The 17,795-nt window shown below is 47.4% G+C and overlaps 1 non-coding gene across 1 annotated transcript; it reads left to right on the top strand.

The window, feature by feature from the left end:
* The first annotated feature begins 4,347 nt into the window (after positions 1 to 4,347).
* LOC111724538 lies at positions 4,348 to 4,456 on the top strand. The gene has a single exon (XR_002772825.1). It is a non-coding gene; the product is annotated as a U6 spliceosomal RNA (small nuclear RNA).
* The last annotated feature ends 13,339 nt before the right edge of the window (positions 4,457 to 17,795 follow it).

Below are 17,795 nucleotides of genomic sequence, written 5' to 3'. Positions count from 1 at the left end.
CTGTAGGGATTATGCCCTGATCAGACAGCATTACACCCTCCCATTGACCCACTGAAGGCTGTTCTCCTCTGTCTTCTTATGAAACAAGAGTATACTTACTGCTTCTTCTATATGGCCTCTGGGAACTTTCTCCTGTGCCCTGTGAGGATAGGATTGTCTCAAAGTGCTGAACTTACTAGACAAAACTTGGCTGTCAATATTTGTGTGTAAGTCTTTCCTAAGAGAGCCTTAACTCTCCCCTCTTCTAGTTCTGTCCAGGAGAGTGATGAGCACGGCAGGAGGCATCAGAGCCTCATTTCCTCCTCAGGGACACCACTCGCTGTGTCTGCCAGGTGTTAACACCAATGGAGTCACTTGTCATTTTTCCCTCTGTCCTCTCTCTGTTATTTTACACCCCGTTATCTAAGTAAGAAAGAAGAACAAAAGAAAAAAAAAAAGGAAGGAAGGAAGGAAGAAATGTGGGAGGGAAGGAGGAGAATAAGTAGAAAACCTGAAAGATGAATGAGAACACAGCAGAGGCGAAAGGGAAGGAATTTGAATGACCAGAGAGGATAGTCCTGCAGAAATGAGAGAGGGGAGCCCAGAGGGAGGAAGTAAATTCAAAGTCATTTGACATCAACATTCACAGAAGGACTAGGATATGGGGGGTTCAGGATCTCATGATTCAGTGAGCTCCCTAATCGGCCCCTGTATCCTTCCACTGTGCTCTCAGGGCTGCCCTCCACACAATCACTTACATCCTCTTCTTTGAGGGGACCCCTTTACTCTCTCCTCGGTTGACAGCTGGCTCTTCCTCTGAGCCCCCTTCAAGTGGTAGCGTCCTCTCTCCACGGCCTTCACATCACAGGGCCTGTCTTCTCTTACACTTTCACACCCATCCCTCCTTCCTGGCTAAAATCCTCCTGTTTTGACTTTCATGCCATCAGGCTACAGGACCAACTATCCCAAACTGGTGACTGAGGTCTCTAGACTCCCAGGGCTTTCCCTCCCCGGCTTTGAAGACTTCGGCTCCTATCTCACCAGCCCTCTTTCCAGCACAGCCCCTGCCCTAAATCTGGGGAATGTGAATATCCAGGATTCTTCCAGTGCTCTGGTTTTCAGTTCCTTCACTTCTTTACTCCAGCTGCCGTGCACTCCCATGGACTCAATCTAGATAGTGGCATTAATTTCACCTCTCCATCATCTTTATTTCATTCCATTCTCCAGCTACTACTTCCTGTCTTTTCAGCTCAGTCCCTCACTTCAACAATTCATTGACCCACTGAAATCTAAAATTCTTTAATCCTACCACCATTTCACTGGCCTTCATCCCTTCGTTTCCTTTTTAAACCAGTTTAGATTCCATGGAATCACTCCCTTGCACACACAAGTAGCTCCCTTGCCTCTCTCTTTCTCTCTCCCTTCATTATATAGTCCTTGCAAAAACCCAACCCTAGCCAAATCCAACTTGCTGATTACTCTGCACCTGAACTGGTTGTGACTAGATAAAGTGCATATCAGTGAGGCTGACTCTGGGTCCCAGAAGATGCTGGGAAACCTTTTGCAAGCCTCCAGTCATTCATGCACCCCTCAATTCAAACTTACAATGCCTCCTCTTCCATCTCAACTCTATAATGGTAACTTGATTCCCTATTTCACTGAGAAAATCAGAAGAAGACAAGCTTCATCTCCACCACATACCTCCACACCATGTCCAAGCTCATCAGCTCTACTTTTCTGTATTCTTGTAGATGGATCATGCACACTACCAACTAGGCCAACACCTCCATTTGTGTACCAGATCTTAATTCTTCTTGTCTTCTCATGGACACCAATAGCACAATCCTCTTCCCTCTCTTTGCATCAGTTTTTCCTTCTCCAATGCAGTGTTTCCCATCAGAATATAAACATATTGATTTTTTTTTCTTCCAGCCTTAAAAACAAACCTTGACCTCTACCTACTGCCCCATTTTTCTGCTCCCCTCTGCAACAAAAAATCACTGGAATAGTGATATGTACTTGTATCCCCTCACATTTCTCACCTTCCAGTGTTTCAGTCTCATTTCATTTTATCTCTATTAGTCACTTCACCCAACAATTCATGACATATTGATAAATCCAACAGTCAATTCTCAGTTCTCATCCAACTGACCTACTTACAGCATTTGACACATAGTTGATTAGTAGTTGAGCACTTTCTCCTTCCTAAAATACTTTCTCCTAGGCCTTCTGTGTACCACCCTTTCTTGGTGACCCTCCTGCCTCACCAGATGCTCCATTCTACCTCCTTTCCTGACTTCTCATCTCCCAGAACTTTAAACATTGACATGTCCCAAAGCTCAAGACCCTGAGACTTCTGATTACACTGACTTCCTTATTGATTTTACATAGTCTCATAGTTTTAAAACTCCAGATTCATATATTCAATTCATATGACATTTCCACTTTAATAGCAAATAGGCACCTGAAATTCAATATACTCAATACTAAATTCTATATTTTTCCCTGTAAACCTCCTTCTTAGTCTTCTTTAATTTGTATAAATGGCAAATCCATTCCTCTAGTTTCTCAGGCCAAAACCTTGAAACCATCCTTGAGTCCTCTTTCTCTCATAATCCTATCCAATACATAGAAAATTCTTTCAACTATAGCCAGAATCCAACCACTTCTCATGACTCCCTCTGTGACAAGCTTTTCCCTGGATGACAGTCTCCTAACTGCATTATGCATTGTGGATGCTGCCTGTTGTCTACCACAATCCATTATCCTTTCCTTCCTTTGAAAGTGGGTTGATAAGAATCGATCAATTCTACTTGCAGTTTTCAGTGGACATGTGACTAAGTTCTGGACAAAAGGATGTGAGCAGAAGGGATGTGTGCCAGTTCCAAGGGAACCTAAAGATTATGAACACACCTCCGACAGTCTCTTTCCACTTCCTAGGAGTCAAAACCTAGAGGAACCTGTATCTTACACAAATACAATGGCCTGAGGATAGAGGCTCCCAAATGTCTGAAAAATTACATAAGGCAGAGCTGTCTGCTGTCTTGAAACACATACCTCACACTGATAGATGAAAGAATCAACTTCTATCCCCATTACCCTTAGTTCCCTGAACTGTTGTTCCAGAGACTACATGCCATAGAAACTTAGCCTTACCCTAATTAAAACAAGAGCTTATAGACATAGAACCTAAAAGCTACAAGCTCTTCAAAAGCTTGAAAAGATGTTTAAATTCTGGACCCTGCCCTTCTAAAATTCATTAGCTCCAAACTATGGGGAAAAAAAACAAACAAAAACTGTGAAGTCAGTATTAATAAATGTTTACGTGACTAAAAATGTTCATGTTATGTGAACCTGCTAGCTGCAAGTTGACTTATATATAAATAAATTTTAATCATAAAAATTAAATGAATAATTCATTCCTAATAAAATTCAAAATTATTTTAAAATAGTTCGTAGCAAATAATTATTGAAGTATGGGTACAATTTGTCATTTGATATTATGTGGGGTAGGATCTCGAAGTAAAAGTGCTTAGGTCCCAGGGTGGCCTTAAATGATGCCACCTGACTCTTCTCTTTACTAAATGAGTTACCCCAGGCAAGAGCTTAAACTCAGTTTCCATTGTTCATAAAACGGAGAGGAGACAGAAAAATAATATCTGTTTTACAGGGTTGCAAAGAGAATTAAAATACATATTACTTTGGAAAGTATTTTACACATCCTATAGGAACACATAGGAGAAATACTATGGCATTGCAGTTTTCCATAGAATCTCTGTGTTTGAAGGAAGTCTAGAAGTCATTTAAGTGTCCAACCTGGTAAAATTATCTGGAAAGATTTTTTAAAACACAGATAGCAAAGCATTTTTCCCTAAAATGTCTCATTAAGTAGGGCTTGGGCTTTCATATTTTTAAACCTCTCTCTCTCTCTTTCTCTTTTTTTTGTGTGTGTGTGTGTGTGAGACAGAGCCTCACTCTGTTACCCTGGGTAGAGTGCCATGCCTGGCATCATCATAGTTAACAGCAACCTCAAACTCCTAGACTTGAGCAATCCTCTTGCCTCAGCCTCCCCAGTAGCTAGGACTACAGGCACTCACCACTATGCCCACCTAGCTTTTCTATTTTAGCACAGACAGGGTCTCCAACTCTAGAGCTCAAGCAGTTTACCAGCCTCAGCCTCCAAAGTGTTAGGATTTTAGGAATGAGCCGCTGCACCTGGCCTTAAATCTCTCTTATATACAAGAAACTGATAACATTGATTGCTTTCCTTGAGTAAGAAGTGGGTGACTGAATGACAGAACAGTAAGGAGTATTTTTCCAAAATATTTTTGACCATTAGCATTCTGAGCCATAAGAACGGCTAATCATGTGCTTACTTCAGCAGCACATATACTAAAATTGGAATAATATAGAGAAGATTCGCATGGCCTCTGTGAAAAGTTGACACACACAAACTCATGAAGCATTCCATAATTTTGGGAAGAGGGGATGGGAAATTCACACTTATTAGGTACAGTGCACACCATCTAGGTGAAGTGCACACTTTGACTCAATCTGTCCAAAAATGAAGTACGTAAACAAAACATGTGTATTGCCTAATACTCAAAAATTTTAAAAATTAAAAATAAAGAATGGGCAATCATATTCAAGATGTAATCATGTTAAAATCATTTAAGAAATTAAGCAATAGGTAAAATAAATATTTCTGGACTAATCCTGTTACAGCTGGCCCTGATCAGGAGTGTGGGGAGTGGGTCAACTTTCCTAACTGCCCGTCCTTGCAGGCTTAGCCTTTACCACAGTCCTGACTCCACAGGAACATACAACGCCTTCTACTTTACGTCACAAAGCCATTGTTGGACAGTGTAATTGTTAGCATATTGTTCTGTGCACGTGTATGTCAAAGGGAGGAAAGCTATAAGCACCATCATGGAGGTGGAGGCAATATTTAACCCAATATTTAACCATAGCATAAATGAATTCATCAAGTGTGGTGCTTGATAACAAGATTTCCTGGATATGATGCTGGTGGGTCACTGTCTGTCACCAAGGTAGAACACTGGACACTGATTTTATCTTCAGATCTTTGCTTGACCTACCCATGTGATTATGACTCTAGTTATCAGAAAGCTCCCCAAGTGGGATATAAGCCCCTGTTTAATCATCATCGTGTCTGTCTTGTGCCCAGTTCTTATTATCTAATGCAAATAAGCTTCCTTATTACTTAACATAATAGCTTCAAGCTGGGAGAGCCAAGCAAACTGAAGCTGCACAATCCAAGCAACTGAGCACTGTCTTGTCCTAAGGACAAAGTAAGATTTCTTTGGTAAATAAATGTGTCAATTCCTTAATCCAAATGCACTACCATAACCAAAGAGAGAAGAAACCACTTCAGAAGAATTGATTGGGAAGTGTTTAATTTTGTACTCGGTTCTGTAATTCTGGCATAGCAACCAATTCCTTTAACTCAGAAGGCTATATGCCTAGATTCTCCACCTCCTCTACCAAATTCCAATTATTTGTTCTCATTTGAATGGCCTGAAACTGTCAAGTAACAGAAAGGTTGTTATCAATACTGCATCTGCCCCAGATGGATTAGAGGGAGAATAATGTTTGTGGCTCTCCTTAATCCCTCCATGGGCTCCAGGACTTTTGAGTTTCTCCAGGGAATGTAGCAAAGCCACAGAAATCCCCAAAGGCAAGATCTTGCAGGCTGCTCTCTGGTTTAGCTGCCAAACACAGAAAAGGTATGTTTGCACGCTTTTGCAAGCAAGAAAATGAGAGGAAACTCTTCCTTGTCCACAAATCAGAGGCGGTTAGGAGCATAAGTTGTTTTATTTCTCCTGAGCTGTGCTGTTGCCTATTAAATCTCTAAGGAACACAGACTTCCAAGTATGTCTTGTTTCCAACGCAAACCCCAAAGCCACCTCTTCAAGTAATCTCATATGGAGCCAGAGATAGGTACTGATGTGGCCTCCAGTCTAGTTCTGTTTCCACGTCCAAAAGTAGATTGAGGGAGGCTTTGAACAAAATCTTTATATTCTCTGTGCTTGAGTTCCTCTAAATTGAATGGCATTTGCCATTCTGTTTCATCATGGAATTGAGGGAAATAGCTACAAGAGGATTTGTAAAAGAAAAAGAAAAAAGATTTTGGGCAGATTGTAAGGAGTAAGGAGAGAACAGTGAAACATGAAGCAGACATTCTTTTCTCTTTTAAGCAGTAATTTATATTTATTGAAATTCATATTGCTCATATAAGCTTGGGAAGACAGCAAAGGAAGACAGAGCAGAGGTGAGCATTCTAATAGAAATGTAGGATGAGAAAACAGAATAGTAGTAGCGGAAAAATTCAAATTCCTTACATTAGAAAAGAAATTAAGATCACAAGGAATATTGCAGATAGTTTTAATGATATTTTTTCCTACTCTGAAGCACTGTTGTTAGTATTATATAGGATTATGGTAAAACCTCAGTATTATGTTTTATTTAGTAAAATGCAATGTTATACACAAAACACAAATTTTCAGCCTGCTTTATCACAAATAAAGAGTATGTGATTTTTAAGAAAGGACTTAGGAATACTTACATGACACTGGTTAATATATACTTCATCTCGTTTACTTCATTATTCATGTATATCTTCATGCATTTATACACATTGTACCACATAAATGCATTAATGTATACATGATCTATGTGTTTATGATTCAATAAAAAATAATGAATGGGGGAAAAAAGAATATATACATTAGAAAAAAAGACATACAAAATAAATAAAAATCAAGAGTACTGTGGTGCCACTTTAATAACAAAGGCAGACTTGGAAACAATGTTTTTATACCACATCTGTGTTTAGAAATATTGTCAGACTATAAAACCATGATACCTCTCTATTTGATGTCATTTTAAACACATACACATTCAGTGACGCTGTGTGCCTCCTGGCAATTTTTGCTTCCTTTTGGATGAAAAGACGTTTTATTGTTTGTATTATATACAGAAACTAAGGAAACCTTAGCACTGTTCACCACCTAATGCCAGTTTCTCTGAGCTATGCATTCTATTTCAACCTATCTGCTTTGTATTAAATGCAGGAAAAGAAAGAAATCTCTACTTCCAATATTAAAAAAGAGCTAAACAAGGTTTTTCAAATCTTCTTGCTAGAAAAGTTTTGAAGACTTCATGCACACACCCCACAGTAGGAAGGGTAGAAGAGGTAAGCAAGAAGCATGGTGAAGTTGGATCTTGCCACCAAAGGTCCATCTCTCCACCAAAGGTCTGTTCCACTGATTTTCCTTCTCTGCAAACAAGTGGGAAGTGGCAGTGACAAAAAAAATGTCTTAAAATTTGGACAGTCACTTGGAATTCTTCACTTCATTGTACACATAGTGGAGTTGAGTGGTCTCCATTAATCCCAGGGTACCCCCAGCCAGCCAGACGCCCAACACCCAAGTTTTGAAACTATGAACGGTGGTATTCCACAGATGATTGTGCCTGGTGTCTGAAAGGCCCCTGCAGAGGTCTAGTCAAAATATTTACATTCCTCTCAGAAACTGTAACGCAAAGAAAAAGAGAAAAGTAGTGAGTGGACGAATCAAAAGAAAAACTTTTCTTCCCGTACTAAGAAAAGATGTCAGGCCACTGAGTCTCCTTGCAAAGACCGTCCTGTTCTCTTAGTTTAGATTAAGCAGGAATCACACGCCTTTCCCGCGTTCATCTATACCACGATGCACGAGCCGCATTTTGCGTCAAAATTAGGGTTGTATCAACTTCTGAACACATGTGGTTAATAGAAAATATCATCATCCTGCTGGAGGTGGGTGTGTTTAATTATCCATGCATGGACGCTGGAAATACTTGATGGGTAAGTAATGGGCACGTATATATTTTTCCGTAAAATGCAGCCGCTGGTTGGCGTGGGAGCCTGTTCGAGGCTGAGCTACCGCGAAAGGGTGGGATGGGGGAGAGAGGAGGAGCAGGCGGGGGTGATGATTAGCAAAGGAAATGACCCAGCTCCTCCCTTCTGTTTTCACAATCTGCGTCACGCTCCTGCACGCTCCCAGTCCAAACCCGCAAGCTGGCGGCGGCGAACGCCACGTCAGACTGGGCACCCGCCTCCAGTCTCCTTCCCGGCCCCAGGTCCTCCAGTCTCTGGGCTACCCGCGAAAAGCCCCCCAAGAGAGGCCAGGGTGGGGCCTCTCCTGGGACCTCTGGGCCTAGTCCAGGACTCTTGTAACTTCTCTCTACTCAGCGCCCCTCGACGTGTGTGCTGTGCCTGGACTCCCTGGCCGCAGGGCTGTGGTCGGTAACCAGGCAAAGGATGCGGGGCATAGGGCATGGAGACATTTGGGTCTCCCGAGCCGCCGCGGCACAACTCCCACTGCATGTGTCCTGGACAGAAAAGCACCTTCTGACCACGCATTAATGGTAATATTCCATTATTCCTGTTAGAACAAGTTAAAAGTAAGGGTTGGGCTGGGAGGCCCCCGGGCAGGGGGTCACGTGCGCCCCCGTCACTCCAGCTCCCCTCGCTTCTCCAGTTCGAGTTATGCCATCAAGCTAATATATTGTGACTGCTCTTCTCTCCTGTGACAAAGGCTTGCAGCTGCCTCCAAATCAATAGACGTCAAAGAAATATGAAAACAATCATGACACAAAACTTAAATCCTGGCTGGAGCCTACATAATCAGAACTGTGCTTCTGTTCTCCAGGCCACCGATTAATTTATCCCAAAGTTTAGTCAAATTTTTATTCCAGTACCTTTTTCCCAGCAGATCCTGCTACATCTGTCGGGTTTGTAATGTAATTTGTAATTACTGCCCTTCATGTGGTCCGGTGCCTTGAACCATCTTTAATTAAAAGCATAATTAAGGGAAGATCTAAAGAAAGACAATTACCAGATGGTCTTTTTTTTTTAGAGGCTGTAGTTGCGCAGAGAGGGGCGCGGGGTCTGTCCGCGGGACCTCGAGCCTTGGGAGGGGGCGGCAGTCCAGAACAGCGCCTGCGCACTGTGGAGGCCTCTGCCCCATTAGAACCCTAGGTACCCACCCTACCCCACTCCACCCCACCTCTGGCCCTGAGTCTCCGCCAAGGCCGCGCCCAGAGGTGAGCGCCAGCGGACTCAGCCCTGCAAAGAGACTCTGGTTTTCTGCGTTTCCCCCCCGGGGGTTGCGGGATGTGGGGTGGCCACGAGGAGGCTAGGACAAGATAAAGGACGAGGCAGCTTTCAAATCTGCGAAGCGGCTCCCCAGAGGTGGGTGCATACTGCGGCGTGTGCGAGCCTGGGAGCCCTGAAGCAGAAGGACAGGACTCGAGGACTAGAAGGACGGAGAAAGACCGAGAGAAAGGGGCCTATCTCGCAAAAGGGCAACCTGGGGAGGCGATCCTGGCCTAAATCACCCTTGGACCAACCCAGTTAGGGTGGGAGCTAGAGGATCCGTACTTCGCGAGTCTGAACCCTTTGGGGATAACAGAACAGCAGGGCAGCGCTGTAGCCGAAGTCTTGTGGGCTAAGTGGCCCCCAAACAGCAATTCTCTGGGCTCCCAGCTTCAACGCCGTCCATTGGTCCCAGGGATTTTCAGGACGAGTTCTGGGGGAGGGCAACAAACCCATACTCCACTCCTATCCCATCCCCACGCCCTTGAAATGAATAATGCAGGCGAGAGCCAAGATTTCTGCATTAGCGCCGCGTTGCCCCGGTGGCTGGCTCGAGTATCCCGAAGTCGGATAATGGAAATTAAACTGTTGTTGTGTAGTGGGGATGTCATTATGTGACTGTTCATATTCAAAGTCAGGCAGCAATGAATTGTAATCATTTCAATTATCTTCAATACACTTTCTTTAGGACACAAGTTGTGAAAGATTAAAAAAAAAAAAAGTACATTCTTGCGGCTCCATGAGTCCATTTTCCAGATGGTTTGTTGCTCTTGCTGCCTGATTTGGTTTCGACTTTTATTTCGCAGCTTCAGATTCTCTTAAAGACTCCGCCGGAATGGGCGAGTCCGGCGGCCTCGCAGCTTCTGGGGCTCTGCGGGCCGGCAACGCGGGCCGGGAATCCGCCTCTGTGAGCATGGCGCGCGCATTTTGGTTGCTTTCAGGTTTAATTAACTTTGAACAACAAATATGCCTGGAGCTCTGGATCTGGTGTCGCCTTGGGGAAGGGGGCCGTCGTATTATATTCTGCGTCCTTCTCAGCCTGGGGCGAGGCCAGCACCGTGCGTCAGAAAGGCACGTGCTGGACTTTGCGCGCCTCCGAATCCCTGAGTGAGCCTGGACTGTATCCTTTCAGCCCCAAGAAGGCAGGGATGAGTCAGAATCGCCGGAGACCGCTCTTCTTTGTTGAAACTACCCTCAGTCCAGTGTTCGCTTCTTCCTGTCCTAAACCTGGGGGCAGTGGCGAGTTGGGCAGAGTGTCCTTGAGGAGATAGTAAAGAGCCCTCTGTCCCAAGCCTAGGAAGAGAGAGTATGGATGGCCTTTGAAGCCCAGGTCCATCGCGCCAAATAGGACTAATCCAGATCTTTACACTAATATCGCCTCTCGCTTTTTCATTATACTCATTTGGGAGGAAATGAGCTCTTGCCAGGCAAATAGCACCCCGCACCCCACTTCTCATAGCTGCGCAGGGCCGGGGCCTGAACAACCCCGCGGGCAATCCCTGAGCTGCCGATATTATATTTGTGAAATGTCCTTTTGTTGAGGCTTTTAACACCTTCTTATAACGAATCATTTGTTCTTTTCTCTTTAATTTTGATAGACAATTAGCCATCAGAGATACACCAGTTGACTGTAACCGAGCATTAAACTCGCCTTTATGTAACGCTAATTTAGCATAGCTGCTTTGTTTAACTTTGCTATATAAGAACCAGGTTTTGTAGGGAAAAAAAGGTGTAATTTTATGTGGGGCTTCATTTCTTTTGGCCCTGTACTCAGCAAGCCCTCTCCTCTTTGTGAAGTGTTCTGCTGGGGCCTGACGCCATTTCCCGTGCCCAGCACCTGCAGGCTGGGGGGGGGGGAGGGAATTAGCATTGATATAGATTTAGTTGAAATGTAATCTCTTAAATCTGTCCAAGATTCAGGGAGATAATTACACTTTCACTGAATTGCCAAGGGTCAGCGTCTCTGAGGACCTGAGGAGTTGATTTACTAACAATAGTGTTACATAAAAAATGGCGTTTGAGATTATAATGTTAATGGCTGCGGTCGCTGGGGAATGCTGCCGCTTCCAGCTAATTCTGTGTAACTTGTTTTTTGCCTCCTTTCCCTCCCTCCCACTCTTGCCAGGCTCCAGGTCTTTGCAAGGATTCAGAGCCTTCGAGGTGTTTGATTTGGTTGCAGGTGCCGGTAGGTTAAGACTAGAAGTTCTGGAACTTGAGGTTGACGTGCTTTTTCTAGGAGTATTTGTGGTCACAGGTCGGAGCCTCGACAACAAGGCTGGCTTCTACCCCACGAGGACGAGAGTGCGGGCTCGGAGCACCGGGCATCGTGGCTGAGGCGCGGAGACTGACGGCAGCACCTGGAGGAAGCGCTGAGCCCTCCTGGACCAGGCCTCCCTGGCCCACTGGGCAACTGGACCTGCTCGGCTGCGGCTGCCTTTTGCCTCCTGCCCTTCCGGAGCTGGCCTCGGCTCCCAGCGGCATGGACCCATCGGGTCCGATGAGGACAAGGCCTGGTTCTAAGCTCTTCTCTCCCTTCCAGACCGTGCTTCCGGCCCAGCAGCCTCGGACCAAGGGGATGCTCTCTTCCTGCCGCAAACTTTCCCTCGCAGCCCGATTTGTCGGGATGCTGGGACGGGAGTTCGGAGAAGCATTTTAAAGTGCAGATTCTAGTTTGGGATAGGAGGAGATAATTTTAGAACTAAGAAGTCAGCCTTCTTTGGGGTGGGGGCAGTTAAGGCATTTACATTCCCGTACACACTGGCGGTCTCTAGCCTCATCCACAACTCCTAGAGTTGCTAGACATTACATGGTTTCCCCTAACTTGTAGCACCGGCTGGTAAGGCCAGTGTTTTGCTCCTCCTACAGCCATACTAACTCTATGTGAATGTCCTCAGATTACCCAGGGACCCATGATGGGCTCATCCCCACCTACGGGCCAAGGAAGAGCCCCTAAAACTGTGTTGAAGAGCCAAAAGCTGAACAGGGAAGAGCAGATCTTCCTAGGTGGGACAAAGAGCTGTCTGTGGCCTCCTCCAGGGTGGTGCTGGGTCCAGGAATCAGAGGAGGGGTCCTAGAGCCCAAGAGCATCCTCAGGTCACACCGGGTTTCAGCAGTTTAGGCCTGCCCCAGGGGGATGTGGTCATTGCTGACCTTTCCAGTCTAGGAGCTCAGATTCTCTCCTGAGGGTGAGACTTCAGAGTGTGAAAGAGGGCAAGGACCTTCTCTTAATTGGGGCATAAGGAGAGCCTGGCTTACCTTGCCAGGCCTGGACACAGGCCTTGTCCAGGCTCTCCCTCCAGCTAGGAGCTTTGCTTCTATGAATAAAGGGTGCTGGACCCATGGGCTGCTAGTCCAAACCAAAGAGGGAGCCATCCCACCACTTAATACACTCTCACTCACCTTACCAAGCCGTGTTCGGCAGGCTGGCCCTACAACACTGGCCCAAGGGTGCCCTCCCAGCTTGCTATGGTTGGTGCTCATCCACAACGCAGCAGGAGAGGCCTCTGTGCCCAAGCCCTTGGTGCTGAGGGGGGGTGGTGGTGTATCTCAGCGCCCGGTGCGTGTTTACGTCGGTGCCCCCTTATCTTATATGTAACAGCAATATATATGTTAATTGAAAACTTCTGAATTTAAAAAGGTTGTGACAAGTTATAATTTGTCCTGTCAATGCCTGGAATCCTTATTTATCTCTTTAGCTTGCCTCCTGCTCGCGCTTGTCAGCTAACAGCTTGCCTAACTCGTTGACTTCCTCACTCATGGCACGGAAATGACAAATGTGCTGTTTTATCCGTACAATTTATTTCATTATTGTTGCCAGCACGAAGCATCACAATCAATCATAAGGAAGTCCAGTTGGCAGGTGTCAATCTTGGTGTGTTTTTGTACGTCTCAGTCTATATTTAATCCAATTATAAGGGTCACGGAGTAAGTGCCAATCCTCTTGTTACAACTCACATCTTATTTAAGATTTAAAGTAAAAAAGTCAACTCGATCACATGGACCTTTTGGGGGAAGGGAGGGGATGCAGTTGAAACCCCCCCCATCTCTTCTCTGCCTTCCCTTCACCTCCAATTTAAATTAAGCAGCGATCCTTCTTTTTAAAGGGTTGCAGGGAATCAGAGTTTTATGAGCATTTGTGTGCAAATGAAGGCTCTCCTTATTTTGCTAAAGTAGAAGCAAGCTTAATGATGAGAGATCTTTCCGCTCATTGCCCATTCAAATACAATTGTAGATCGAAGCCGGCCTTGTCACGTTGAGAAAAAGTGAATTTCTAACATCCAGGACGTGCCTGTCTACTTTCAGCGAATTGCATCCAATCACCCCCAGGGAATTCAGCTAATGTCTCCATCTCCACCCAGACAAGGGAGAGAAAGAAATCAAACATGCTGCCACAAACTGACTTAATATGAAAATGTTTAAAAGGAAAGGAAAAGCAGAGTTTTCTCAAATTGATTGTGGTAGAAATTTTCTTAGGGAGAAAGAAAACTGGAAGGATTGAAAATTTCCCAAAGGCTCTAAGAAAACTTTGCATGATGTGGGGTAGTAGACGAAAGAGAGAAGAAACTAAGTAAAGAATTTCTTTGAATGAGAGCAAGAAAATAATTGAATAGCAGAAAAAGCACAGGAGTGCATCTGATCATGCCATTACAGTCCTTTCAACCAGAGAGAAGAGATGGCAAATATTATCTTTGCTAAATCTTCCCCCTTTTTGTTGCTTGAATTAACAAAAGCTTCCTAACAATTTTTATTTAAAATTAAAATCTTGTTAAAACAAATTGGCTCTTTGAGGGGGAGAAGTGGAGAAGAGGGAAAAGCAAGAGCCCCATGTCCTATCTAGTAAATTACGTTTCTTGGCTGATATATGGATTACTGTATTATACAACTATTTTATATGCCACGCAAATATATACAGCATTTTAATCAATTACTTGGGAGGAGTTTTTCATCTCCTATTGATTTTTTTCATGGAAACGCTTTATTAAACCTCTTCATAAGGTAGCACCTACCCAGGAATACTATTTTTGGAAACTCTATAGAAGTTAACAGGATGCATTTCCATCCAGACTTAGTAAAATAAAATTGAGATACTGTATTTAACTGGAAAAATCTGTATTTTTCGATTGTTGGGAGACTCAATGTCCGGCCCCCAATGAAAAAACAAATACTAAGTCAATTCCCACTCACCCAGAAACAAAGATCCATCGGGAGGGCATCCGACCATCTAAAGCTACTTTATTTGCATAAAATAGTTCAGGGGTAGAGGAAGAGAGATGGAGAATGAAAGAGAGTGGAGGAAACATGCCTTGGACAAGAAAAATAGATCTCAGCACAGTTCAAACCTTGATCTATCTTCCTCTGCCTCCGGCCCTGCACCCCCACATCAAGGCCTGTGTCTCTCATCTCCACTTCCCACACAGCTCTGCTGGCTAGTGGGGACGCTCCGGCAGCAGTCGTGGGCTGTGACTGGCCTCTTCACCCTGGGCATCTGCTAGCTCTTTCACTTTTGCTGTGGAGAATCAGAGGCTGGGACTCTGGGTGTCTGAGAACTGCAGTCTGGGCTAAGCCTGGGCTGAAGCGGAGCCTGAAAAGAGGTTTCCTTCTTGTTTCTGGCCCTTTGCAACTCACCTACCGCCTGCCTAAGGTAGCACTTGGTATTTGAGGTGCTGCCAGACGTCGCTGGAGCCCCTGGGCCGCCGTTGGCGCCCTTCCGCCTGCACTGCGGACTGGTGAGGCCTAGAGAGGCCGCCTGAGTCCGGGCGGGGCAGCGTGCGGGGCCGGGGCGGGCTTCCCCCAGGCTGGTGGCAGGCGCTGAGGCAAGGCCTGCTCCCTGGGTTTCTGATAAGAGCTCCAGAGCTGTCCGAGGTCAAGAGCGACTGAGAGAATCGAACTTAGGCAGCAGCTAAACCTGCACGGTCCTCGGTGGCGACCCCGGAGCCGGCTCCTTCCCGCCCTGCCTTCTGTGCCGGGGTGGAGTGGAGAGCAGCTAGTGCGTTGGCCGGGTGCTGCGAAGGGCCTAGGTCCGGCCTCGCCCCCATCTCCGGCGCTCGCGCGCAGCCCAAACGCGCCCTTTATTGACAGGCAGATAAGCAGGCGGGGGCCATGGCGTTTCCAGCGTCTCTCTCGAGCACCCTGCTGGGTTGCAGGGATCCGCTCACACTTAATGGACTGGACTCCAAACAAGCTCAGAGCAGTCCTCCAGGAGACCTCCGGTTGGAATAGGGGGTGGGTGGGGAGCGAGCCTCAGACAGAAACTGGGGGTCTGGCGAGGCCTCCCCAGGCCGGGGCCTACCCGCAGCCCACACACATGGCGGATGGTGGAGTGAGGGAGACCTCAGGACGTTTGGGGCCCGGGGCTGCCAAACGGGGAGGGAGCTAGAGGCTTGCGGAGAAAACTGGGTCACAGGAGATGGCCGAAGGCAGTAGGGAAACCAAGTACCTCCCTGAGCTCCACTTCCCAGCTGAGCCTGTCGACAGGACCACGGTGGGGTCTAGGCCCTGAGTAGAGCGGCCCGTGAGGGGTGGACGTTCCTTGGCCCGGATGTGGGACAACCAGGGAGTTAGGATGGAGAGGAAGGGTGGAGAATATTCATAAATGTCAGAACATCCTACTGAGGCCTCTCGACCACGGTTGTCATTTTCCTCCCCTCCTACCATCCCATCCCCACTCCCTACCCCTTACCCCCACCTTGCCCTCCCGGCCTCGACGGGCTGGACCAGACAAGAAAAGATCAAGTCTAGCTGGGAGGTGGCGGGGCCCAAAGGAGGCAGCAGGCGGGCTGCCTGGAGCTGCTTCCTGGGCGGTTGCGAAGTCCAGCACCTGTCCAGGTGTGCCAGGGGCGGGAACGGGAACCGCTCGACCTTGCGCCTCCGCGCCATCTGGGCTCTACTCTCCCTTTGCCTATCAAGGTTCGCAGGAACTGGTGCTGGGCCCTCCTCCCCGCTTGGACAAATATGCCTGGGTCCTCTTGGGCTGGGTCTTCCCAGAGCTGACTTAGAGGTAATACCACGCCCCTCCTCTCCCCCTCCCGCCAACGCCTCAAGCGTCCCCTTCCCCTCCTCTCCCGGGCCAGACCTCTGTCTAAATTCGAGAACCAGATGGAAGCACTGGGCAAGGAGATTGGAAGTTGAGAAGCCCCCTGTCCTGGGGATCACAGGGCGGGAATAACAACGCGGGTCTCCGACTTCATCCCAAAGTAACCATACCCAATTTTCCCAGTCCACAGGGGGTGTGATGGGAAAACGGACACTGACCAACACGTCAATATCCTGCCGACCACGCCCCATTTTCTGTTGTTTCTGAAGGGCTGGGAAGAGGAATCTTGACTTTAGAATCTGAGATTTTCTTGTGTTCCTCCTCTAGGCCACAAAGTCAACAGATAACTTCCAAGTCAAGGATAAATACAATCACTTACATTTTGTAAGTGGCTGGAATATTTCAGCCCCGGGAGGAGGGAAGCCCCAGCAGGCCCCACATGGGGCTTTCCTCATGAGAACACGGTGGGCCTGGCAAGGCCTTTGGCCCAGCCTGGGGGAAAGGATCGATTGTCCTATTCCCAGAGCCTCCGTCTGTGCCCAGCTAGTGACTTATGGGCTTGAGAACCAGGTTGGGGTACCCCTTCCACCTCCATCTCCTCCAAAAAATGCTTCCTGCCAGAAGAACCCTTTCAACTTCTGGGAGGTCTTCGTGTTTCTCTGATGAAGTGACTTCCTCGGGAATCGGAGCAGGGGACGGGGTGGTCAACCAGAAAGGCGGCTGGCCTGACGAGGGGCAAAGACGGCGGGGCCTGCGTGCCCCACGGGGAGAAGGACTGGTTTCCTGGGGGTAGACTACCCCCGAAAGGGACGCGGGCCAGGCCGGGCCAGACTGGGCTGGGACAGCCACAGACCTTGCCAAGGAAGGCCAGAACAGGGGACGAAACCGGCTGGACCCTGGGTGGGGATCGGGGGGCCTCCGCCCGGCCGGGAAGCCGGTCTGCGCGGAGCTGAGCCCAACTCGGGCCGCCATGACGTCACACGGGCTGGGCAGCCAATGAGGACGGCGCTGGCCTGGATATTAAGGAAAGTTAGCGCCTGCCTGAGCACCCTCTTTTCTTATCATTGACATTTAAACTCTGGGGCAGGTCCTCGCGTAGAACGCGGCTGTCAGATCTGCCACTTCCCCTGCCGAGCGGCGGTGAGAAGTGTGGGAACCGGCGCCGCCAGGCTCACCTGCCTCCCCGCCCTCTGCTCCCAGGTAACCGCCGGGTCTCGGGCTCTGGCCCAGTTTGGGGCAAGCGGCCTCTCTCCGCTGCCCGCGACGGGTGCCACCAAATCAAAGCCTGCCCTAAGTGGCCCCAGGGCTTGATTTTTGCTTTTAAAAGGAGACTTACAAAGATGGAAGGGAGTTACTGAGGGCGGGATTGCGGGTGGGGGGAGACTTGTTTATGTCTATCGTGCTTTTCTGCAAAAGTAGCCAAACGTTCCAGTCCCCAAACTGGACTTCTAGTCGGGCTCTGAGCTGAGGGTGGGGGCCAGGGGTCTGCTGATGCTGTGGGCTAAAGCCGCTCGCGACCGTGAAAAATGCAGGAGGTGGGGATGCAGCTTTCAGTTCACGACATTTACGTGTGGAGAAGTCCCCATCCACGCTTGGAGAGCGTGGAGACGCCCTGCCGCGGGTCGC

This window comes from Otolemur garnettii, unplaced genomic scaffold (assembly GCF_000181295.1).
Source record: "Otolemur garnettii isolate 467f Iridium unplaced genomic scaffold, OtoGar3 scaffold00001, whole genome shotgun sequence".
NCBI classification, from domain to species: domain Eukaryota; kingdom Metazoa; phylum Chordata; class Mammalia; order Primates; family Galagidae; genus Otolemur; species Otolemur garnettii.
The sequence above is the reverse complement of the archived record's forward strand: the minus strand, read 5'-3'. Positions and strand labels throughout refer to the sequence as shown.